Source organism: Mastomys coucha, unplaced genomic scaffold, assembly GCF_008632895.1.
Source record: "Mastomys coucha isolate ucsf_1 unplaced genomic scaffold, UCSF_Mcou_1 pScaffold9, whole genome shotgun sequence".
Taxonomy (NCBI): domain Eukaryota; kingdom Metazoa; phylum Chordata; class Mammalia; order Rodentia; family Muridae; genus Mastomys; species Mastomys coucha.
The window spans coordinates 93,354,453-93,381,438 of NW_022196915.1; positions in this window are offsets into that span (position 1 = coordinate 93,354,453).

Below are 26,986 nucleotides of genomic sequence, written 5' to 3' on the forward strand. Positions count from 1 at the left end.
TCTTTCTTTCTTCCTTCCTTCCTTCCTTCCTTCCTTCCTTCCTTCCTTTCTTTTTTTTTTGTTCCCTATAGTCTTTAAGTTTAAAGTGCCAGTGCCAATTACAGATACTATGGTTTCCTCTACCTACAAGTTCTGTGAAATGAGGTAACAGGGTTTCCATCCCATACAGTTATTACTATATCTCATATAATCTGTTATATTTATATCTGTAATACAGGATCAACATCTCTGATTTTTTTCTCATGTCATAACACCCCTATCTGAAAAGGAATTTTTAGCTAGCAAAATGTTACTCTGGCAAGGGATCATATCCAAAAACATTCTAGATCTATATGACCAAGACAGAATATAGGCATGCCTTGGATTACAGTATAATCTGGCTGGAATATAAACATGCCCTTAGAATACACCTTTAATCCCTAACTGATGAAGGTAATGTTAATTTGTAGAAGGAAGGAGCCATGTTTGAAAGTGACCTCTAATTAAGAGGCAAACAAGGTGAGAAATTAGCAAAAGACTTGACAGAATGAATTAAGAGATAAAGTATGTCCAACTCTCACGAGAACAGCACAGGAAACAAAGGAAACTTAAGAGCAGTACAGGAAAAGAGAAGAGGCTAGACACTGGTGTCATGTGCTGTGTGGCACTTTACTGAGACAATTCTGCTGGGAAAGTATTGTAGAGATAGAATGGAAATAGAACAAGCTAGACACAGGTAAAGACAGAAGTCAGAGAAGGAGAAGGAGACTGAAGACTAGAACATATTGCAAATTTAGTATGAGGCCAGCAGAGCAATTCAGTCAAAAACCAAGAGAAGCCAGATTGAATTAGTCATATTGGAAGATTAGATTATATGGAGGCTAGAAGCTTCCAGGCATAGGCCCAAGGAGAATTAGAATAGAGAAAGAGACACTGGATTCAGCCCAAGCTGTATATTCACAGTTTAGATGTGGCTATCATCCTATTCTATCATCTGCTGAAATAAATGCAAATATTTACACCAATCCAAACAGTAATAATACTTTCGCTTGCTATAATTTTTCTACTAAAAACTAAAGAGTAAGTATAAGGTTGAGAAATTTGATGCCATGCTAGAACCTGTTCATCTAGCACATTAAGGCAATGATAATTCAACCTACAGATCATATTTCCACTTGTTTGACTTGACACTGGGGCTATTTTATGATATAAACACCCTCTATACATCATAACCAAAAGGTAGACATCCTAATGAGGGCAATGGATATTATAAAAGAAATATTCAACTCCATAATTATATAAAAGTTTTTTTATGAGTTTTATTCAACAAAAAAAAATACATTGAATTGAAGAGACATTTTCAAAGTTTAAAGTGACTAAACTCATGCAAAGTGATAAAACAATAATAATTTCAAATTTACATATTCAGTATAAAAGTTTATATAAATAAATATCATTTACATAATTTAGCGTGTTTATGTATGCCCAACAATAACTTGGATATAAATACATTTTATGGATCTCTGTATGTTTCAATAATATTTACTCAAATGGGCCAAAACAAATAATAAAAATAAAGTGAATTACACTTTTTAAATATTATATCATTGAAAATAAAAACAGCATTATATAGAATATATTAATTACTAAAACATTTAGATAGAATAGCAATACTGGTGAATAATGTCTATATGTCAGAAGTCACCAGGCAGAGAACAACACATCATTGTAAGAGCAAGGCTAGCTTAGGTTACATAGTAAACTGTAGACATTGGCAAAAAAACTTAGAGAGAACTTACCATGAAATCTCAATCAAACAAAAAAATACACTTAGTAACATATTGTAAAATCTCCATATAAAAAGTAAATAGTGTTATGTTTACTTATATTAAAGTGGATGAAAATGAAGTCACACAGATATAAAAATCATTATTCCTTACAGATGACTCCTCTTCAATTTTCATAATTTGTAGAATAGATATTGAATGAAAACTTTCTATTATTATGAATATGACATATCTGTGTAATATTTTATTTTAATTAATAATTGATTTTAGAAATGTAAGTATAATACAATTGCATCTAGTCAGCTATTAAATATGCATTGAAATTATTTGCACATAACTTGTCTTCAAATTTTTTCTGAAATCTAATTGCATTTTAATTGTGCTAATGGAGGAGGGATTTATTTAATACATAGAAATGAAATTTATTTATTTTAATAAATATGCCCAATATCTATATTAATGTCTGTTCAAAACTCTTTAAATGATTATAGATGCTATTAACTCTCCATATTCATATTTCCAGGAAGCCAAAACTATTACCTTCAATATATCTTTTAATTCAGTACATTATAGATAAAAGTAGTGTCGGCAAAAAAGTGATAGAACAGTTCAATTTAATTTTCTCAAAAAAAAAACATGATGAAAGAAAAGTTCTAAGAAATGATGAATAATGAATGAATGTGTGTAATTGATCTCAGATTAAATTAAAGTAATCATTCTTTAAAAAGTATCTTTTTCTACGGAGTTTGCAAAGGAAGGAAATATCAGGAAAAGATAAAACTCTATCCACATAGCTAATATGCTTTATATAAAATATATTGTTTTTATATTCATCCCCCTCACCCTCTCAGAGTTTTCCCTCTCTCCCTTCCAATCTCCTTCCTTCGTTTTGTAGTAGCTACACAATTAGAAACATGACACCACATCTTCAAGGAATCATTAACACTCTTTAAGGAGGAGAGTCCTCATTGCCATATTCTGAATCCATGAATAAAAGTGAGAGTACAAAGTCATTTGAAGTCATCAACACATACTATATTGATTAATACAATGACGATTTCATATACAGATAATAGGATTTTGTTTTCTCTACATTCCAGTACTGAAATTATTTCTGCATTGTGTATTGATTATACCTACATTAATGATGGATACCACAGATGCATAGGGAACAATCGATAGCTTCCTTTAAATTAATTTTAATGATTATGACCTAAAATGTAGCCTTAAATAACTGGACATAGAATGCAACTACTAATACAAGTCTTAATTTACACTGTGATAATCGATTCATTGCCATAACGACTATCCTGTTATAACTGCAATAGCACTATGCCTTACTATTAATTTCAGGTAATTCTTAGAGTGTGAATATATGACAGGAGAGATCTATAGTGTAGTATTGGAACACAAGAAGCACAGCTTAATTTATTTTGAAGATGATGAATGAAAAGCAACTATGAACTTGACATATCAGCTGTAAGTCAAAATGAACTTGACATATCACCTAGAAATCTAGTTATGAAATCTTATACAAGATTTCACTATGAGTGATAAAGACTTAAACTGATGAATCAGAACAAGAGAATATTCATGTATTGACCATATCAACATCACAAGATATGAAGAAAATCCTATATAACTTTCAGGACATGCCTATATTATTGAAGATAATTTTGTGTTTGCAGTTTTCTGGGGGATTTCAGTTAGATCTTGTTGTATAAAATGAAAGTTAGGCGTGCTTGTACATAGAGTTATAATGCAGTATGTTTAAGGAATGAAGATGAAATAGATAGTGTAGCTAAAGATTAGGTGATTCATGGCCCATTGAATCAACAAAGCAGGGCTCACATGAGTTCACAGAGATTGAAATACCAAGTACAGGACCTGCAATAGCTTGCATAGGTCTCTGCCTGTATGGTATGGTTATTAGCTTGGTATGTTCATGGCACTTCTAGTTGTAGGCGCAGTTGTGACTCTGACTCTCGGGGACTTTGTCCTCCTATGAGGTTACCTTGTGGAGCTTTAATAAGAGGTGGTTTTCCTTGTCTTTTTATATCTTGTTTTGTCACATTTGGTTGTTTTCTCATGAAGAATTTCTCTTTTAATTCAGGAAAACAAAGAGAAATTGGGAATTGGGGAGAACAAAGATGGGGAGTTGGAAGCTAGGAGGAGTGGGAAGAGAGGAAACTGGTTAGGATGCATTTTATGGTAGAAGAATCTATTTTCAATTTAAAGAAAATAAAGGTTCAATCAATGTTCTTAATCATACAGAAAACTGAAACAAGCTAAGCTTGAGTTAATTTAAATTTTCTTAATTAGATAATCAGAGAAAATATGGTATCATTTCTTAGAATTACAAATGTTTGACCAGTAAAATAATTCCATAAGATACAATTCATATTTATCACATTTTATGAGGAAAAAATTGTAGTAGATATCTAGGTCATGTTATATGGTGACTACCAATAGAGTTCAGTTTTGTTATTTGACTAAAACAATGTTTTGTCTATGAACTATAATTAACTTGACTCTAATTATTCACAGACCCTTGATCACTACTATATGTTTGTCCCTAATAATTATACATTAAGTAATTTATATTTACATTATTTACTTAATTACTTTTTTTTTTTTTTTTTTTTTTTTTTGGTTTTTCGAGACAGGGTTTCCCTCTATAGCCCTGGCTGTCCTGGAACTCACTTTGTAGACCAGGCTGGCCTCGAACTCGGAGATCCACCTGCCTCTGCCTCCCAAGTGCTGGGATTAAAGGCGTGCGCCACCACCGCCCGGCTCTTAATTACTTTTTTAAAAATAAAATTACATAATTTCAGCCTCTTTCTCTGCAACCTGTTCCAACTCCCACCCCTTTTAAATCTTTATCTTCTTATTTTTAATATTTTTTCAGTATATACATGTGCTTAAACTGAGAAAATACATAAATTTAGTCTATTGAGCCCCTTTGGTATTGCTTCTAATTTTAAGGCTGACCACTTGGAATTGGATCATAATTTAGGGTGCAGGTCTCTAGGAAAGACTAAACTGCTGCTGTCTCGGTAATTTTTATTGCATTTTTGCCCTTCACCTAATGGTAAACCTTGTGCAATTTCCCTGTTCTATTTTTACCTAAACTGATGTGGCCCTTATTCAGGTCTGGTTTTAAAAACAGTACTGATATTTCATGTGTGTGTCTCTTGGTGAAGCAAAATTATATATATATATATATGTATATATATATATATACACATATATATATATGTATATATGCATATATATATAAATATAATAAAATATATAAGTATATATACATATATATGTGTGTGTGTAGATATTTATAATGTAGTAGAATTTATACTGGCATATTAAAGGAACAGGAGTAATGTCTCCTATGACATCTATCATTCTACTAGGATAGGTCCTCGGTTTACAGTACAGAGCATTATTTATCTTCTGTTCCTCACACCTTTAGTTCTAGCTTAAGCTTAAGTTGTTGGACAGTGTTATTCCTGCCATGCAGATGATTGCTGAAAAGATTCATAAGCATCGCAGCTTGTAGGTCCAGTAAATGCTTTTTTTCCCATGGCGTTTGCGTAGACCTTCAGGTTCAGTAGAAGCCAAACTCTGGGAATTTATTTAATTTTATATAAAAAATTAAATTGTATATTATGTTTGTGTGTATATACATTCATGTGTGCAAATGTGTGATTCTAGACATTTTATATTTGTGGGTGCAGGATTATCATAGTGCATTATTGGAAATTCCATACAACATCTAGGAGTTACTTTTCCCATTCCCCATGAATTTCACAGTTAAAACCCACATTCTTAGATATGCACAGCTTTCATATTACTAGTCCCATAAGAAAAATTTCAATTCATTCTTATTGTTTGTATAGATTGCAGACCATACATGTCAATAAGGATATTGTTAAAAACATCAGTGTGTACTCTGATGTCTTGTAACGTTATAATTAAGCTGATGACACAATGGGCATACATGTGTAAATGAGTTTTATTAATTTTATCTTTTTTTTTGTTTGCCTTTGAAAAGCTGTAAAGTGAAGGGTTAGCATTTTTTTTATTAATTGGTTATTTTATGTGTTTACATTTCAAATGTTGTTCCCCTCCCCAGTCTCCCATCCACAAATCCCTCTTCTCATTTCCCCTCCAAGAGTGCCTCTAAGAGGGTGTTCCCCTATTCTCTCACCCATTCCCACTTCACTCCCCCCTACACCGGGGCAACAATTTTTTAGGTCGTAATTTTTATTTTATTGGCTATTTTATTTGCTTACATTTCAAATGTTGTTCCTCTTCCCGGTTTCCCCTCTGCAAGCCCCTTATCCCATCCCTACTCCCCTTACCTCTATAACGGTGCTGTCCCCCAACCAATCTACTCCCATTTCAGCACTCTGATATCATCCTATGCTGGGGCATCAAGCCTCCACAGGACCAAGGGCCTCCCCTCCTGTTGATGTCAGATAAGGCAATCCTCTGCTACATACGCAGCTGGAGCCAGGAGTCCCTTCATGTGTATTCTTGGTTGGTGGTTTAGTCCCTGGGAGCTCTGTGCAGGGGGGTAAGGTCATGGAGGGACCCATTAGTTGATACTGTGGTTCTTCCAATGTGGTTGCAATCCCCTTCAGCCCCTCAGTTCTTTGCCTAACCCTTTCCTTGGGGTTCCTGTGCTCAGTCTGATGGTTGTCCGTGAGTGTCCACACTGTGTTGGTCAGACTCTGGCAGAGACTCTTAGGGGACAGCTATACCAGTCTCATGTCAGCAAGTGCTTCTTGGCATTAGCCATAGTGTCTGGATTTGGTGTCTGTATATAGGATGGATCCTTAGGTGGAGCAGTCTCTGGATGGCCTTTCTTTCAGTCTCTGCTCCACTCAGTCCCTGTATTTTCTTTAGACAGGACCAATTCTGGGTCAAAATTTTTGAGATTGGTGGGTTGCCCCATCCCTCAGGTCTCTACAGGTTCTATCTCCCCTGTGTTGGATATTTTGTCTAATATCATGCCTGCTGGATCCTGGGAACCTCTTGATTTCCTGGCACCTGGGACTTAAATGAGATAAACAATGCTCAATCACACTGATAAGGATGGATAACAGACACTTCTTGCATTTGAAAATATAAAAAGAGAAATGCAATGACTGAGTTTCATGGAGACATGAACAATCATATAGTGTCATATAATATTCAGTGTCAGTTTCAACTTCATTTCCTACTGTATAATGATTATCTATCAAATACATCTCAGTCACTTAAGTAAATTTTATTTAAAGTAAAAATTGATAAATCTTGTATATGCATATGCCATAATATAGGTGCAGATATATTATCAAATCCTCATAACGGAGCTGAAATAAGAGAGTAGAGCTCAGGATAATTTGGTACATATTTCAACACTGCCATTTTCAGCAAAATGACCTTAAGTATGCTCCTGAAGTAGCCATGATTGTTACATTTGACCACTAGATACTTGTCTCATGACTGGTAAGCAAGGACTAGTAGCTCTGCATAGGGAGAGAGTGTATAGAACAGTGCCTGGAAAATACTCAGTAATGAGAAGTATATTCAGTGATGATCAGTGGTATCTAATCTCAGCCTTGGTCTATTTTGTATCTGCATCAAATTTCACAAGGAAAGTAAACTCTACTTACTTTGAATAATTAATGCAAAGTATAATAGTATCTAAATCTATGCCATCATGGGAAGAGTGAGCTAAAAGTTTCTGTGGAGATGGCTTTCCTGATGTGATTCAGTTAGGTCAGCGGGCTTTAATTCAGTCATACATTCATTCAGAGGAGCAAGATCTCTTTGGAGAGGAGATAGGTTTATTTGAGTTTTAGAACTACCCTACAGACTCACAATGTACAGACTTACAAATTTAAAACATAAAAAATAATAAGGTAAAAGAATTGCCCATTGGAGAAAAATCTTTTCAAATTTTAGGAACATATCATCTATAAAGTATGAAGTTTCCTTTTTAAATGTTTTAGCCCCAGGACTCTGCTCAATAAGTCACCATAAGGAAACTAAATTTCCTAGGCAATTTGTTCCATCTTGCTGAGTAAGTGGTAAGTGATTCATTGATAGTTTCCTGAAAGCTAATAAAATGACGTTTCAGTATCCATAGTAGGAAAATGTCATACAAAGATTACTTTTTAAATATTAACTAGTTATTTGAAAACTCTTAATAGGACATCAGTGTTTCTATGGAATTTATCAAGAGTAATTGACTTGAAGAAAATGATGAGGAATATTTTTATGTTTTCCAAGTTGGATATTGTCTGATTACTTTATTATTATAGAAACACTATAATTTGGTAGTTTAAAGGAAGTAATGTATTTTTTCATCCCAAATAGGCTAATATGCTAGAAGTCAGGAGGCTTGGTCAGTCACTGATTCACCACAGGAGGTGGGAACATTAAAGGTCAGAGGCTATAATCCTTTAAGACCTTAGTCAGTAAATTGATGCTGTAGGCAGTTAATCACCTGAGACTATCCTTGAAAGGACTTTAACATAACTTCTTAGTGTAGCCAACTTTATTATTCCTTGTTAAATGAGTTTTGAAGTCAATAATCCTATAAAGTAATCAAATATTAAAATAATTATTTAATACAAAGGAGATGGTCTTAGTAGAAAGCAAAAATTTACTCATACCCTGACCTCCAAAGATATACAGTGCTAAAATAAGTATATTTTAGTTAAATATTAAATATAAGCATTTTTCTTTTTATCCAATGATTGGAGGATATAATTATGATTCTAAATTTGTTGCTCTAAAACCTTTAAATAACAAAGTTATTTTCATAGGTAAAGCCTCTTTCTAATAGGCAAAAGATCCTAGAATCTATTCTGTTTGACTTTTGTTTTATTTTTTTTCATTACATTTTTATTAGATATTTTCTTTATTTACATGTCATATGATATATCCTTCCCAGTTTCCCCACCGAAAAAAAGAAAAAAAATAAAATAAAAAACCCAAAGAACAAAAACAAAAACCCTGTTCTCTCCCCACTTCCCTGCTCACCATTCCACCCTCTCCTACTTCCTGGTCCTGGCATACCCCTACACTGGGGCATAGAACCTTCACAGGGCCAAGGGCCTCTCCTCCCGTTGATGACTGACTAGGCCATCCTCTGCTATACATATGCAGCTGGAGCCATTAGGCCCATCTTGTGTACTCCTTGGTTGGTGGTTTAGTCCCTGGGAGCTCTGGGAGTACTAGTTAGTTCATATTGTTGTTCGTCCTAAGGGGCTGCAAACCCTTCAGCTCCTTGGGTCCTTTCTCTAGCTCCTTCATTGTGGACCCTGTGCTCAGTCCAATGGATGGCTGTGAGCCTCTATTTCTGTATTAGCGGGTTGACTTTTGTTTTAAATAATTCAACATCCTAAGACTAAGAATATTGATCTACAGAAAATGGATGAAATTGCACCTAGATGCAGTTTAAGAGGACAGCAGTTTTACTTCATTTTGTTGTTAACATAAGAAAAAAGAATGAAGAGATTATGACTAAGTCAAATCAAGCCCAGTACCATGCTGTATTGCCTCCTAGAGTTGGCCAAAGTGCAGAGACACTTGGTCTTAGATAGCACTACGAAATAAGAAAAGATATTAAAATTAAATGTTGATAATCATTAATTTTCTCTTGGGAATCTTAGAACACTAACTATAACATAGCAAGTATTGCTCAATTTTATATTCTTTTATTCTTTCTAGTAATGTCATTATTTTACTGAAGCATTATCCACATATAGGCTTTTATAGAACAAAGTAATTCTTATTGAGGAAAAAGCACATTAGTTATTATTATTTTAATATTATATACTCTAAGAGCCATGGTACATTGATCAAATAATCATAAGCTAAATGTAATCATCCATACATTAACCCACTTAATAGGCATAATGTAGAATAAATTAGTTAATATAGCCTTTCATGACTTTATGTAATATATTTTTCATGGAATTAGACCACATAACTGTTAATTAAATATACACATATATTTTGATTTTCCATTTACTTACTTCCAATTGTTTTAGCAAAATGTAGTGTTTTCTTTGGAGAAATCTGAATCCATTTTTTTTTCTCAGTGCATTATGGAAAGTAAAAACTATGTTATTTTTAATTAAATAATTCAGTTCTTATTTGCATTTGATAGTCCTGAATTTAAAAATGTTTAACCAGATATTTTATTCTGTATTCATATAATTGGTCCAGTATAAAAGCATCTTAATTCCTGATTCATTCACTTTAAATGATGCTATAAGAAACAGAACTGCATAATTGATACAGACAATAAAGGCTTAATTTTCACCTTATACATGTCTATTGGAAGAAAATAATGTTAACCATCTGTGTCCTCCATTCAAATTATTTTAAAATGTTTTAATTTTTTAAAAATTAATTAATTAATTAATGTACAGTCCAGTCATTGTCCCTTCTGGTCCCCCCCTCCCATAATTCCTCCTTTCTCCCTATCATTCCCCTGTCCAAGAGAGGATGCTCCCCACCACCAGGCCTCCCCCCTCCCAGGGGATTCAAGTCTCTCAAGGACTAGGCACATCTTCCTTCACTAGGCCAGACCAAGCAGTCCTTGCTGTATATGGGTTGGGAGCCTTGTACCAGTTTGTATATGCTGCCTGATTGGTTCCTCAGTCACAGTGACTTGAAACTCTAAAGGCTCTGGGTGAGTGGAGACTGCTGGTCTTCCTCTCTTGCCTCCTTCTTAAAATGTGGCACATTTACACAATGGAATGCTATTCGGTTATTAAAATCAATGACTTCACTAAAAATATCATCCTGAGTTAGGTAACCGAGACTCAAAAGGACATGCACGGTATGTATTTGCTAATATATGGATATTAGCCAAAAAGTGTGGAATACCTAGGATATAACCCACATATTTTAAGAATTTAACTAGCAGAAATGCCAAGTGAGGATGCTTCAATCCCATTTAGTAGGGGGAAGAAAACATTTTAATTTTTTTTATTGTGGTGTTTGCCCTGTGTTTATGTGCACTGTGTGGGCACAGAGGCCAGAGGAAGGCTTCAGAATCATGGAATAATAGTGGAGCTGTGATACCAGAGAGCAGACTGTTTGGGACACTGTAGAATGTCAGTATTGAAGGACCTAGGGTTCCCAACTGCATTGAGTCAATTTAGAGTGTTGATGCCTTTTGTTCCCCAGAACACTGAATAGTTTCTCTCAGCATAACAAAAACTAGCCATCAGGAAGGCAGCTATCAGCTCAGTTCCAGGGTGATTTATCCAAATCTTGCATCTGAAATGCCTAAGTGAGTCTTAGTATCTAGTTATGTTGGGTGACTAAATGCAGTGGCTCTATTGTTTTAGTAGCCTTTGCAATTTTCCTGGCCAAACAAAAATGTCTCCCAGGCAAATGGAAGATTAGGAAAATTGACAAAACTCTTGTACCTCATGTCAAGGAGCGCAGCTCCAATTCCATTAAAATTAAGCACAGGCTCAAAGTCTAGTAAAATATTATAAATTCAGATGCCCCTTTCCTAACTGCCACTTTTCAACTTAAAACCAAGAGTATACTGAAAAATAACTAATAGCAGTGATGCACACGGAGCTTGAGAGTTGGTTCACTCATTAAAAGCACTAGCTGCTCTTCCAGAAGACCCTGGTTGAGTCCTAGGTGAGTCACATGGTGGCCAATACTTCTCTGTAACTCCATAGTCAGTGCATCTGATATCATCTTCTTGTCTCCTGGGTCACTGGCTATTCACATGGTATAGAAACATACATGCAGTCAAAATATATGTACAAAAAATAAAATGTAACATATTAAGGAGAAAGTATTATGAATGGAGTTTTCTTATACTCTACTCTTCTAATTCATCAGTTTCTAATACCTATTGTCAAACTGTTCTTCTTCTTCTGGATGTGGCAATAACGCCTGAATGAATACATTTTCATTTTTCCATAGGATTGAGCCACGGTGAGTTATGTTCTGTGTTGTATTTTTGGAAAAAACTTCTAAATAGAATCCTATATGAATACAGCCCATTATCCTACCCTGTAGCATTTTCTTTGGTTGAGACATTTCAATTTATATTTTGGAAGATAGCAGTGGAGCTATAAACAAATTATATGATATTAGTATATCTCAGTTATATCTAATATAGAATTACATAAGTTTAAAATGATTCATATGTTATTCCACAAGAATTTTATACTCGATGTCGGAAAATAAGAGATACTCTACAATGCATGTGTATGTGGTCATCCTCTTCTCCCACAGAGTAAATGATTATATAGTTTTAAAATGAATGATTCCACAGCCAACCAACCATTCATCATACTGTACTTAGTATCTCAAAATTTGTATAATAGTTGATCCAAGAATTAAAATTATAGAAGGTAGACATGGGAATACATCTATATGTCATTTCAAGAAAATTGGGCAAGGTGATTTTTATAATATATATGACATTTTGATTTGATAGTTTTAAGTTAAATCCTCCTGGTACTATGTATTCACTTTAGAAAATTCTCTCAGAATATTGCTAATGCATGGACCTCCATTAAAGAATACTTAATGTCTGTCTTACATTATGTGAGCTGGGCAAATCTGATAGAATTAATATAAGCACAGTCCTAATGTCTAAAAGGCATTCCACATGCCTGGATAGCTGTAGTCTAGCAATTTTGCTGCTGTGGTCCCTAGTTCTTTGGGTGCTATACAGTAATAAAGAGTCATGATATTGGTCCTGTGGAGACTTGATGCCCTAATGTAGGGGAATGTTAGGGTGGTGAGGCAGGAGTGGGTGGGTGGGTGGGGAGCTTCCTCATAGAAGAAGTGGGAAGGAGGGATGGGATAGAGGGTGGGCAAATTGGGAAGGGGGATAACAATTGAAATGTATATAAATAAAATAACCAATGCAAATAACAATCAAATAAAAGTATAGATTATGTTTTCTATGTTAGAGCATTCTTAAGTGACACAGTGTCAATTCACTAGCAAAATAAGTCAAAGAAAGTTTTCAACTCTCAACTTACATAACAATGGTATTTGTTACTATCTCTTGTGATGGCTATGAGTTCTTGCTTTTTCTGTAGGAAGTAAAAACTTACTGCACATGGTGGGTCTGATTGTTCTGGCAGCACATGTATAGTAAAGGATTGCAAATTCGATCATCAATAGGAGGAGAGGACCTCGGCCCTGTGAAGGTTCTGTGCCCCAGTGTAGGGGAATGACAGGGCCAATAAGTGGGAGAGGGTGGGGTGGCAGGCATGGGGATGGGGGAGGCAACAGGGGTTTGTTTTTGTTGTTTTTGTTTGTTTCTTTGTTTGATTTTTGGAGGGGAAACTGAGAAAGGAGAAATTTACATGTAAATAAAGAAAATATCTAATAAAAAAAGGCAAGAAAAAAAAACTTACTCTTCTCAAATGGCTGCTAAAAGTTGATAGGAACTATGAGCTACTAGATGGATGGCAAATTTTCACATTGTAGAAAGTTTGATATTGATGATGCTGATGCCTTGGAAGAAATATGTGAAGAACTGAACACATATACCATAAGAATTTAGATATTGATCACTGATGTCATAATTGGAATTCATCCATTATAAACAAATAATCAACAGCTCATAATTCATGGCATAAGTCTTAGAAATCCACAGGGATAAATATCTATTTCATTTGTAATGTAATTTTCTTCAGAAAATTATTCATCTGTATGTGCTGCTTCAACATGAAGGCTACCAATACAGTGCTAACAGAATTCTTCTACAAGAAAAATAGGGCAGAAATATGCAACATAATTATTATTGAGTAGTTACAATCGTATGCTGGGCTTATATGAATATAATAAAATATATACTTTCATGGTGTAATGAATAAATGTCAATACATAAAACCAATGGAAGCCACATTTCATTTTATGTTTTCATGTGTATAATAAAATAATATTTGTGATGAGAAAAATTAATCACAAAAGGATGAGACAGCACTGTATATATAATTTTTGCAGGATTTTAGGATCTCCTTAAATTAGTCTTAATGCAGATGTTTGCATTGGATGACTGAGTAGATTAAGCATAGATGAAGTCATAGAGAGTTCTATGAGATCTGACAAGGTAAATGGGTTACCATACAATTAAATTCTAAGCTTGGACCTTGGCACTGTCTCAAATTTGTCACAAGAGATGTGTGAATTATAAAACGACCAGGAGAAATCAGGAAATATTTCACATAAGCCAAATAGGGAAGATTACCACGTGAAAGAATAAAGTATCTTGTATACCTTATCAGCTGTCATATTTCTATAGAACGTGGGAGTAGTGAGCCCAATCTCATTCATAGCATCACACCAGCATTCAGCATGATCTTAACTGGCATTGAAAAACAATTTAATAATTATGAGAAATGGGGTTATTGGAAGAACATCTACGTATTTATATGCTTACATTCAGGCAAAAGTTTTAATGAACTATAAATTCTTTTCAATTTAATTTTGTTTTTGCAACCTGACTACAGTCTTACCTTCCTTCCCTCCTCAAAGTCTCTCCTCTTCCTCCCCTACCAATTCACTCCTCTTCAGAAAAGGGCAGGCCTCCCAAAGATATCAATCAGGGCACATCAACTTTCAGTAAGACTAGGCACATCCTCTCCTATTTATTCTGGACAAGGCAAAACCCAGTAGGAGGGAAGAGTCCTTAAAACAGGAACACAGTTATAGACAGCCCTTGCTCCCACTGGTAAGAGCCCCTTAAGAAGATCAAGCTACACAACTGGAATATATTATGTCTGATCTATGCAAGATCTCCAATTGGCAGTTCAGTCTCTGTGAGCCTCTATGAGCTCAGGTTAGTTGATTCTGTATTTTTTCTTATGTTATTCTTGACGTTCTGGCTTACAAAATCCTTCCTCCCCATCTTCTGGAGGATTCCTGAAGCCTCACATAATGTTTGGCTGTGGGTCTCTGCATCTGTTTCCATCAGTTTCCATCAATGAAGACTCTCTGATATGGCTAGGGACCCAAAGAACCTGGTATTTAAATGAAATGAAATATAGGAGAAACTTTATCTATCTATCTATCTATCTATCTATCTATCTATCTATCTATCTATCTATCTATCTACATATAAATATACATATATATGCTGCAATTTTTCTAAATTTTGAGTCCTAATCCTTTTAAAATGAGAAGTCCAATAAATAACCTTACATTATATTGTTCCTCACGAATATTACTGCCAAGGATAATACTCCAAGGATAGTAATAAGCAATTTTCATGGAGCAATGTATTCTTTTACCTGCTCAGCATTAATTGTGAGAAATGTGAAGATACCTGATGAAAATAAAATGCAAATATCATAAATTCCAAGTGTTTGGTAGTCTAACGATTTAGAAATAAATATGAGAAAAAATGAAACAATTAAAAATGTTATATAGTACATTAGAATATGAAATATGAGTCAAACGTTAACAGATCTTAAATGAGAATTCAGCTTGGGACAAAAGGTGCTGGTATAGCTGAAACATATCCCTTACTTTTTTGTTCTTATAGAATATTTACAGTTTAAATTTTCCCACTTTCTTATTGTTTCTAGCATTTATGCTACATTATTAGATATTCATTTCTCAGATTAATGACTTTTCTCTAAATGTTAAGGAATATTTAAAAAATATTTTCCTTGAAAATTTCACATATAACAAAATGCTTTGAAAAAAACAAGAGTCATTCCATTTACTCCATCTGTTAACTAATATTTGTTTTCTTTCACCACATAGTGACCTTGGGATATAATTATGAATGTGACAGATCTATAGTTGGAGGACAGGGCAGAAATAGGAGCAGATATTTTGTATGTTAGGGAAAGTTTTACTGTTTCTAATAAATGAGCAGGTTTTTTTTAAAAAATGGACATTTATTTTATAATAAATATACAGAAAACATTTCAGAAAGGAAAAGCCACATATAATTTTAAACATAGTTGCACTTATATTGCTTGTGAAAAATCATAGATGAATCACTCTATTGATAGATTTTAATGCTGTGAAGAACAGAGATATCCTTTTATCAAATCTGTCTACATTTGTATAATTGTAGCATTAATGTCTTTGTAAATGTTTAACTATTTTTAAACCAACTCAGAAAAAAGTTCTAAAATCCATAACATTTTAAGTATCATTTTTAAGCATGAGAGGTGAAGTGCTGGCCTTCTTTAATGGTAAGAACAGAGTAAAGGAAACCTAGCTTACTTGGGGTGTGCTATTAAAGGAAATTATGTTTAAAGACCTGTGGGTCACTGCTATTTGAAAGAACAGTTGAAGTGTCAACAAAATTAAATTCCTCTATTGTTATGTTAAATACATCACAAGATAGAAAAGTCATACATGATGAAATCTACTGGAATAATGTAGGTTAAAAATGTTTAAACATAAAAATCAGAAACACAAAGTTCCATGTGAGGGTGTATAGTACATACTAACTGTCAAGGAAATGGCAAGGCAGAGCAGTGTGACCTGCCTTTTTGTTTCATTTTGCAACTGACATGTCTTTATTGGTAACAATGAAGAATAGTGGACATTTTCCACAGCTATAATTAACTATTGCTAAAAGTTAGAAAGCTTCTTTTGAAACTTAGGGGATAATATTCATCAGGATTAATAGAACTATCTCGGTACTAGTCGTATATCTTCTTCTGGTACTACCTATTACATAAACATTGATTTTACATTCAGCAGATAATTCAAAAATAACTACTGGATCATCTAGAAACGAATTACTTCTTAAAACCAAATTAGATTGCATAAAATATTTTACCTTTCTAATATAAAAAATGTTTTGAGGCATGTTATAGATCATTTTTTCTTTCTTTACATTAAGTAAAGAAAGTTTTACTTATATAAAGTGCATATCATGTAAAAATGCTCTTTAGCATGTTACTTCATGAAGTGCTCACTGAGGCTCAAAACTCCAATAGAGATCCTGGGGCCTGTTTTCCAAGACTAGCTGTAGAGAGTAAAGCAGAGTTAGTACGACAGAGCATAGAGTGACTTTGTCAGCTCTAGGTAGCAAGGCATAGGATGAGACTGCTTAAGTACAAAACCAAATTCTCCCATAATATTTCCCTGATACTGCCTTAGTATAGATTAGATGTTTAGCATTTTATGGCTAATTTTCCATGCTGCCTTGATCTATCCTTCCCATTTGTTGCTTATATGCTGTCTTTTATCCAAAAGAACTCTTGATTGAAATATGGAAAAAAAAAAAAACCCTGAGGATTTTTACCTGGAGCAATTGCTATGATGGTGTATGAAAGCTGAACAAACTCTTGTACTTTCTGGGCCTGAAAGCCGAAGTACGAACAGGAGTTGCAATTAGCATGTGGAAAACAGCTAGGGATTCCAGAGTGTGATATAAATGAAAGACCTTGTGATAATCAAAGGGGTTATAACCTGGGAGGTGTGTGCATGTGTGCCTGTCTGCATGCATGCGTGTGCGTGTGTGTGTGTGTGTGTGTGTGTGTGTGTGTAAGTGTGTGTGTGTGTGTGTGTGTGTGTAAGTGTGTGTGTGTGTGTGTAAGTGTATGTGTGTGTGTGTCTATATCTATGTGGTTTTTTTTTTGTTGTTGTTGTTTTTTAGGAAATAGAAAACTAAATCTCACTTCTCACTATTCTATCATTTGCTTTATTTGATGATAGTCATGGAAGAAATGCAATTCCCAGGATGATGCTTGAATCTGAGACTCGGGCAGTGGATTCCACAGGGACAGAACCAGAAAATCTCTTTCCTACAGGCATTACCCATACACTACTGATTAAGCTCAGGGTTGATTCTTTGGTTTGTGCTTTATGAAAAGTGATTCAATAAACCTGGAGTACTTCTGTCTTTTGACAGACTGATTTCACTTTTGCTAGTTATAAAGAATATTTGCTTGGGTAGCTCAAAGGGTAGCTCATTTGTAGTTCCCTAAGGAAAACATATACTATTGATATTAACAATAGAATTAATTTATACTCCTTAAATAGATTTTTTTAAACATTTTATCTTTTATTTCGTTTTAATTTTCTATTTAAATTTTATTCAATATACGGTAACCTTTAGCCTTCTACCAACTCCCTGAGCCTTGTTCTTATCCACCTCCTTACTCATCAACTTCGTATATTCTCTCTCTCAGAGAAAAATATCAGAACAACAAAAAACATGAATGAAACAAAAATAAAGTTGTACATTTTTGTGTGGCCAGCTGCTCTTGGTCATGGAACCTTCTCTGAAATGTGTTTTATAATCTCAATGACACTCCATTAGAGTAAACTGATTATAGATTTCCCAGCAGGTGTCAACTAAAATTATCTTCACTTCATGAACCGCAACCCATATCTAACACTGTTAAAGTGATTTAGATTGTAAGGCTGGATTTATTAGTCATGGGACTGAATGAAAAACTTATTGCTATTATTTTGCCAAAATATCTTGGCAAATGATAAAATTAATTTAATGGCATATTGTTTTACTAGTAGATCAAATCCTTACCCAACCCTCATCCCAGAGCCTTACGTTTTACATACACGGTAATAGATCAAATCCTTGCCAAACCCTCATCCCAGAACATTTTACATACACGGTAATAGATCAAATCCTTGCCAAACCCTCATCCCAGAGCCTTATGTTTTACATACATGATAACTGAGAAACCCACAGCTGCGCAGCACTAACTGGGATTTATTTAATGTATTTATCAACCTACACTTCTCAAGGCCCAGAGGTTATACAGAATAGGAAGTAGAACTCTTGGAAGAGCTAGAAATTGGCGCTGGCCCCAAGGAAACAAGCATCTTTCAGGTATAACTGCATGGATGCATGTATAGATTCATAGGGACTATTATAGTGCACACTAAACCTGCAGAGGTTCAAATCAGAAAAAGAAAAGGAAAAAAACTCTGCAATTTATCCTCCTAATAACATATCACATTGCTTGATGCTCATTTTCCCACAATTAGTGAGGCTGAGTTTTATTATGTGTCAAATTAATATTGGATGTTTGTAACCATTCTCTGGAAATATGTATACTCATGATATTCACCTATTTTTAAGTTATATGTGTTTATACACACACATCCATATAAACATGGATAGAGAAAAAGAGAATAAAATACAGCACACTATGAGTTGCTTAGTTTTTTATATATTACAGATATTATTCACGTGTTAAATAACTATATTTCCACCCAACTTTCCCTTATTTAAAATGTACATATTATTCCTGCAGTGTTTATATCTGTGTATGATGAGCACATGCCTTTTGTCAGAAGATAACCTTTAGTATTCATCATGAGGTCTAGGGATTGAAGTCAAGTAATCAGGCTTGAACAGCAATTTTCTTTGCCTAAAGTGATATTTTGTAGACTGATGGCTCCATTTTCTGAGTTATGGTCTACTTCACTGTTATTTTCTACTAATAGTACTGTCTTAATATTATGCAATCTTGCCTACTTTTCGTGTATTAGGTTTTTTCTATTTAGGGTTTTAATGTCACAGTCAAAAATTGATTCCTATACTAGTACTCTAAACAAAAATTTATTCTTATGTTAACATAATAAACAATTTTCTTATGTTTTTAAAACTGTTTTAAATTTTGGGTATTACATTGAATTAGTCCACTTATAGTTAATACTTTAATCATTGTGAAGAAAAGTTCTATTTTCTTCATATGGATATCTAGATTTTTTTCACATCATTTTCTTAAGAGAATGTCATTTTCCCTGTGTGTTCTTGGCTCTTTGATAAAAAGTCAGTTGGGTGTAATGTTGGATTTTTTTTCTTGACTTCTTATTGTGTTCCTTGGGACTGTATTTATACTGAAATATCTCTTCAATATTTGACTCTAACCTATTTCAACCTATACCGTTATAATATTTTCCTGATAAATACACATACAGAAAAATAACAAAAACTAAATAAAAAAACACCCTTATCTTTAAAGGTAGCAGCTTTCAAATTTTTTGTCTGGTGTATTTGGTTTTGATACTACTATTAGAAGTCTGAATTGTAATGACATACATGACAATTCAAGATCCTGTTCTGGCTTTTTTGATCAAGAATTGTGTCTTAGCCGAATACTGAAGGACAACTATTTAAGAACTTGAATTAAAACTAGTGTAGGGATTTAAAGTTAATTCCTTACAAATAGCATAAAACATTTTTTATTTTGTACCCAAACCTCCTTAATGAAATGATCAAATAGTAATAGAAAAGACAGACATGGTTACTGATGTGGTAACAATAACATCCGTGTGTAGGCAGGATAAAAAATGTCTTCTGTACATTGGGAATAGTGAGTGATCTTTGATAATTTGAGTATCAGAAGGGATAAAATGATGAGCTTTATCTTTCACAACTGTAACTGGAGACCTACTAACAAAACAACATGATATATAATTTCTCTTGAGATGTTTGAAGACGTATGAATTTCTTTTTCATTGAATATCTCCAACTTTGAGGGATAGCTCTCAAGCACCAATGCCCTCTCTTCCAGAATTTATTTCTTGATGTTATTCTTATTCCACTTTAAACATAAATTGAACTTTGAGTAAGTAAGATAAATTGAACTATTCTTCTACAGTTCTTTAGACTATGAGGACTTCATTATGTAGAAAAACCTAAGGAACGGCAAGCTTTCCAGCTCTGCTAGTATCCTGATGATAAGGGAGGAACAGTCAAATGTGTATTGACTTATGTATATGCCATCTGAATTTCACAGATGTTATAGAAAATAATTTTCAACTTCACTAAGTATACATTATAATTGTACTCCATTTGTACAAGCCAGATATTAACTTGTTCTATCTACTCCTACCCCAACAAAGTACCTGTGATTTGAGTGTTAGGAAGATTACTTTTAAAACATTTAAAATAGATCATGTAGAGTAGAGAACTCAGTGTACCTCAAAGATTAAAGCACTTAGTGCTTCTCAGTATAACCCCTTTAAGGATATGAAACTCATTATTATATGTGCCACGTGTAGACACTTTAAACCATGAGATTAGTCACTCGGTTATAAAGCAATTAAATATAAAATGTGTTTCTCTTTCCAAAAATAACCAATGATACAGTATTGACCCAGGAAGGAAATCAAATATTGTTTGCCTCATAGGATAAAACAATGTGATGATACCAGAATTGTAGCCTTGAAATTGACAACCAAAGGCAAACTTGAACAATACTTATAAATAGATTCATATATCACAGACTAATTTTCAGGTACTCTAACATAATACTACACATGGAAATGCATTTTTGCAACATTTTGATATTTATTTTAGAGTTTTTTACTACTCTTATGCAGGTTTCTAAAGTTGTTTGACATCAATCCTGTATATTTATCACTAGTCAGATTATAAGGTATTGTTGGATGTAGTTTGGTACAAAGAAGAAAATGACTAAACCTGAATTCTTTAAATACAAGAAATGGAAGCAGTAAGTATTCTTGAGGTGTTTCTTCAATTTTTTAAATCTCTCAGACAATCTGAACAAAATAGACAAGATATGATAATAACCAAGGGTGGTTTTAAGAAACCATTTCTTGTTTTTCAATGATTTAAAAGAGGACAATAATGTCAAGTAGAATGCTAAATAGGTAAAGCAACTCTTTCCACGCCCAAAGATTAGAGTTCAATTTCCTGAGGCTATATGAAGGAAGGAAAGAACCACATCTATAAAAGTTGTCCAATAACTTCTACACAGGCATAATGATATACTCACTCACCTAGCAACACACAATAAATAAATATAAATTAAAGCATTAGATTTCTCTCCTATATATTATAAAAATGTGTTTGTTTCAAAGAAATACAAATATAAGGTGTTTGTGATGGCTAAGTTTGTGTAAACTTAACTACTTATGAAATCAACTAAAACTCAAGCAGCTGGGCATGGCTCAGAGAATTTCTTGATGGATCATTTAAAGGGGGACAACTAACTTTAAATCTGGGCCACACCTTATGGTGGCTACACATACACATAAAAAAAGACATAGAAGAAGTAAGCTTTTTGCTTTTGGACTTCTTGTTTTCACACATGCTGACTAGCTCATCTATCCCATTGTGAGGCCTTCCTTAGATGCTGTTATAACCTACTTTTTCAAGATTCCAACATAGGCTGAAGATCAGCTAAAACACAAGCCTTAAAAACTGAATAACTCTAGGATTCCTGTCCTTTCCATTACAAGAAAGTCATTGCCTAATTAGGCTGGCAACAGCCGGTAAGGTACTCTAACAAATTCCCATATGTAACTGGGGACACATATATATTCATTCTATCAGTTCTGTTCCTTTTCTAGTAAGCCTGACTAATGCAGTATTTATGTATTTCCTGAAGGGAACATGAAAGGTATGTGAGCAAACTACATATTTTATGAACTATCTCCCAGCATTTATGAGAAGATCCCTGACTAACCAGTTTGAATTCAATGAGATAAGAATGTACTTCAATAGAAACCTTACACATGTATATATAGAAGCTACATTCTTTACTTCAGATGAAATATAACCCAAGTGTTAGGAAATTTGTGCTTATGTGTACAATGCATGTGTATACAGTAGTATAGAAGTGTGTATGTATGATTTATTTCATAAAATCTAATTAAAACAAGCCCAAACTAACATTTTTACTTTTAATTTGTTGTAAAAATTAATATGGAGGCAACTCAGAAAATTAAAAATTGATCTAACTCAAGACCTAGCTATAGCATTCTCAGAAATTTACACAAAGGATACTCAGTCCTACCAGAAAGACACTTGCTGAACCATGTTCATTGCAGCTTTTGTCAAAATAGGCAGAAACTTGAAACAACCTAGATGTTCCTCAACCTAAAAATTGAAAAAGAAATATGAAACGTTTACACAGTGGGGCATTAATCAACTGTTAAAAACAATGACATTCTGAAATTAGCAGGCAAATGGAAAGAAAAGATCATCCTGAGTGATGTAAGCCAGACTCAGAAAAACAAAATCAATATGAACCCACTGAAAAGTGCACGTTATTGGGTAAATAAAAGACAGTCAAGTTATAGAACACATATCCAGAAAGGGTAATTAACAAGAAGGACTCAAGAGGACATATGGATCTCCCTGCAAAGGAAACATAGAATATTTTTCAATGGACTGGAATCAGGTAGGGATGATAGGAACAAGAAGATCAGGCAAGAGGTTAAAGGTAAAGAGGGAAAGAGTACTTGGAGAAAGAACTAGAATTTGGAGGGTAGTCATAAATGGAGGAGATGGATAAACCTACTAGAGTGGAAACTCCCTGTAATCTATGAGAGTGAGCACAGCAACGCCTTCTAGTAATGGGGTACATGGAGCAAGAAGTGGCCATCTATAGTCACCAAGGCTCTCAGAAGTAGAACTGGGACATCAACACAGCCACAAACCTTCCATGTACAATATTTCATGCCTGAAAGATGTTCTGGGCTAATGGTGACACAGCACTTGTGGAAGTGGACAACCAAGGACTGGTACCCTACTTTCCCCTCTATCTGTACACAGTTAGATGCGCCAAAGCATACATATGCTAATACAGCACAGAGATAAATAAGACACACACACACATAGACACACATGTATGCACATGCATGCACATATACATGCACACCATTGTTTTCATTATAAATATATTTTTAATATTCTTATAAAAATAATAACACTATTAATTTGTTTCTTGTTTATACATAGCTCATGATTATGAGTTCAAATAAATTTAGTGACTGACTATTTAATATAAACTGAAAAATAGAGGGAAATTAGAAATATAGGCTATCCATAAAGAAAATAATATTAAAAATTATTCTATATTAAACTTAATTTGTTAATTGAATTTTGTTAACTAAGTATAATGATTTTTGTGGTAGTTTGAAAATGTAAGGCCTATAGTCTCACATGTTTGAGTGCTTGGCTCATAAGAAGTGGCACTATTAGGAAGTATGACCTTGTTGGAGGAAGTGTATCACTGAAGAGATGGTCTTTGTGATGTCATATATGCTCAAGCTGCACCCAGTGGCACAGTCTCCTTCTGGTACCTGTGAATCAAGATGTAGAACTCTTAGAACCTTCTACAGTAACATGTTTGCCTATGTGCCTTCCTGCCATGATGATAATGGAGAAAATTCTGAAACTGTAAGTCAGCCTAAATGTTTTCCTTCATAAGATGATCATTGTATCTCCTTACAAAAATAAAAACCCTAACTAAGAAAATTCCGTACTTAAATTTGTAATGATTTTCATTCATCTTAATGTTTCTTTACCTCTAGAAGAATAAAGATTTTTGACAATACTATTGAGGGTACCATTGATTATTTTGTTGAATGAACTGATTATAATTATAGCTTGATAAATTATTGTGTATATACTCACTTTTTTGGGGGGGACAGTGTCTAGTATGTAATCTTGGCTTGCCTTGTTATTTCACTAGACTGGCCTTTAACTCAATGAGATCTGGAACTAAAAATTATGCTCCAGTAATGCACAGTGATTCTTTTCTTTCTTAGTTATATTGTGTATACTCACTTCTCAACATTCACAAGATCATTTTTGGTAATGTTTTCTTTTAGTTGCTTTGTGAGGAATTACAAATGAGAAATGTAATAATGGACATTTATATTCATAGACCTATTTTTCATAGAGTTCAACAAGGTTTCATTCATATACATAACTATCTAAATTATATATAAATAATTAATCTAAGTTATCTATTACATAAATTATCTAAATTATCTAAAAATTATTTAGTAAAATATGTTATATAGTAAATTAATGACTAAACTATAATAAGCTCACATTTCACTATTTTTATATCATTCCAAAGCCAATTACAACAGTTTTTTATTTTCATTTTTTAATTAGTTATTTTATTTATTTACATTTCAATCGTTACACCCTTTCCTGGTTTCCCCAACATTTTTAGAAAATAGTTTACTATAAAAAACCTATTTTATAAAGCAATTCAGTTATTTTGAAAGATCAGACAACTCATGTATGCCACAAACTTTCAACTTTCCATATTTTTATTTGTTTCATTTTGTTTTGAGACAGGGTTTCTGTGTATCACTAGCTGTCTTAGAACTTACTTTGTTGTCCAAGCTAACCTTGAAAATAGAGATCTGCCTGCCCATGTCTCCCAAGTGCTGGGATTAAAAGCATGTGCCACCACCACCTGGCAAACTTTACAGGATTTAACAAAGGTTATTTATCTAGAGCCTGAACTTTTTCCTCAAGTGAATAGATGCAGAATGTGAAATATTTACAATCCTGGCGACTTTTCAGGAGAGGAACAAAAAGGTGAATACAGATTTATGTACAATACAAACTGAAAGGACTACACTGACTGAAAAGTCAGACTCTCAAACTTGTACATGCTTCAGTAATTTTGTGTGGTTTATTTGTTCGTTTGTTTATATAAATAATTAAGTCTTGGGAAATTATTTTCAGGATTTCTTTTCAAGTTTCTACCTAATTTTTCTTGTTTTATTTTGTTCCTTTATTTGTTTTTCTGTATTTTTTCTATTTTGTTTTGTTGTTGTTTTGGTTTGGTTTTGAGACATTCTAATTCTTTAACTCAACCTGACTGTAAGCCATTGAATATCTTAATTAGATGTCAAATTCTCAGAAATTCTTCTGCTTCAGCCTCATATATACTAAGATCATAGCTAAGAGCCATCAGACTCATCCACTTTGAGGGTTTTAAATGAAGGTTCTACATTCTATCTGTGTATATCTGTGCTAACCTGAGGGCTAAGTGCTAGCTTGACTATATTAATAACCATGTATTTTGGGGTTTCAAAACCCATATTACTTAGTTATATATCATTTCACAATATAATGTTCATTGAATGAAACAAACATGAAACTGCCATTTTAATATGACACCATAAAAATGCTGAAGTGGTGTTTTAAAGTAAATTTACAAGTTTCTTTTCTAATTCTATCTTTTCCATGAATTGGACTTCACCAAAGAAAGAGCCTGTGAATGTTTCCAAAGAACAGATGGGAAGCAGGTTGAATCATTTTGCTAACACAACGTCCTACTGAGTGCAAAATTAGTAGTAACAACCCAAGTTATTAAACCTCATTATCAGTGAGATGCCATCAAAGCCAATCTTTTATAATGATAGGGAAGTGCCAACTTAGAAAAAATTTACAGAAAACTGCATTTATTTCCTAATGTAAATTTTAGCTTTTATGTCTCTTAGTTATAATTCTGAGTTTAAATTTCTAATTTCTCTATAAATTTGAAGATTAAGAAAGCATTTTATTGCTCCAACATTTTATATAGATATCCTGAAGAAAAGAAACCACTACTTCCTCAAAAGCATTTGGAAACCATATTTCTTTCTACCTTTTGACTGGACAATTTGATCCCTGTGTGATGCAAAGTACTGTGTGATCACTGTACTTTATAGCTTGGTTTTATAAACTTTATAGCTCAGTTGTTCTGGGGGTTCATTTCCAAAACAAAATTTCTACTTCCTTATGCATAAGTGGAAATTGTTATACTATCCTAAGAATATTTGCTCACTCTGTGATATGGTTGAGTAACAGAATTTGATCAACGGTGCTGCCTAACTTCTGTGGTTATTCAGTAGGAAAGCATCCTTAATCGTAGAATTCTTTAGCTACATGGAGTGCCCATTGGAAGAAAAACTGTCTATGCTCAGCAATGCAAGCTATGTTCCAACTCAATAACACATCATTTGTGAACCATGTGCAGAGGTCAAGCTGAACATTCCAACATCGTTCAGCTAGTAGCTAACTGATGCCTCATTAGATACCACCTGGAGCAGAAGAATTGCCCTAGTAGGACAAATTATCCTGTTGAGTCATTTGCAAATAAGTAACACTACTTGGTTTTGAATATAAAAGTCTAGGATATGCAATCATAAATTAGTTGATAAGTAAAGCATAATTGGTGTATTATGTAAATTCCCACAGTCTCTATTATGTAACTGGAGACACACCTGTTTACTTACAAAAAAGGAAGTACATGATATGGAATAAGTACCATAATATAACCACATGTAGAATTCAGTAAAACTGGCAGAGCAGCCCTTCTGATAAGATGATGAGAACAAGCAAGCAAGAAAAATTAAAAATAAAACAATAAAACAAAATGTCAGGGAAGTAATAAAGAAAAGGACATACCTCGAGAATACCGGGTTGCTTCAACTATGTGGGTTTTTTTTTT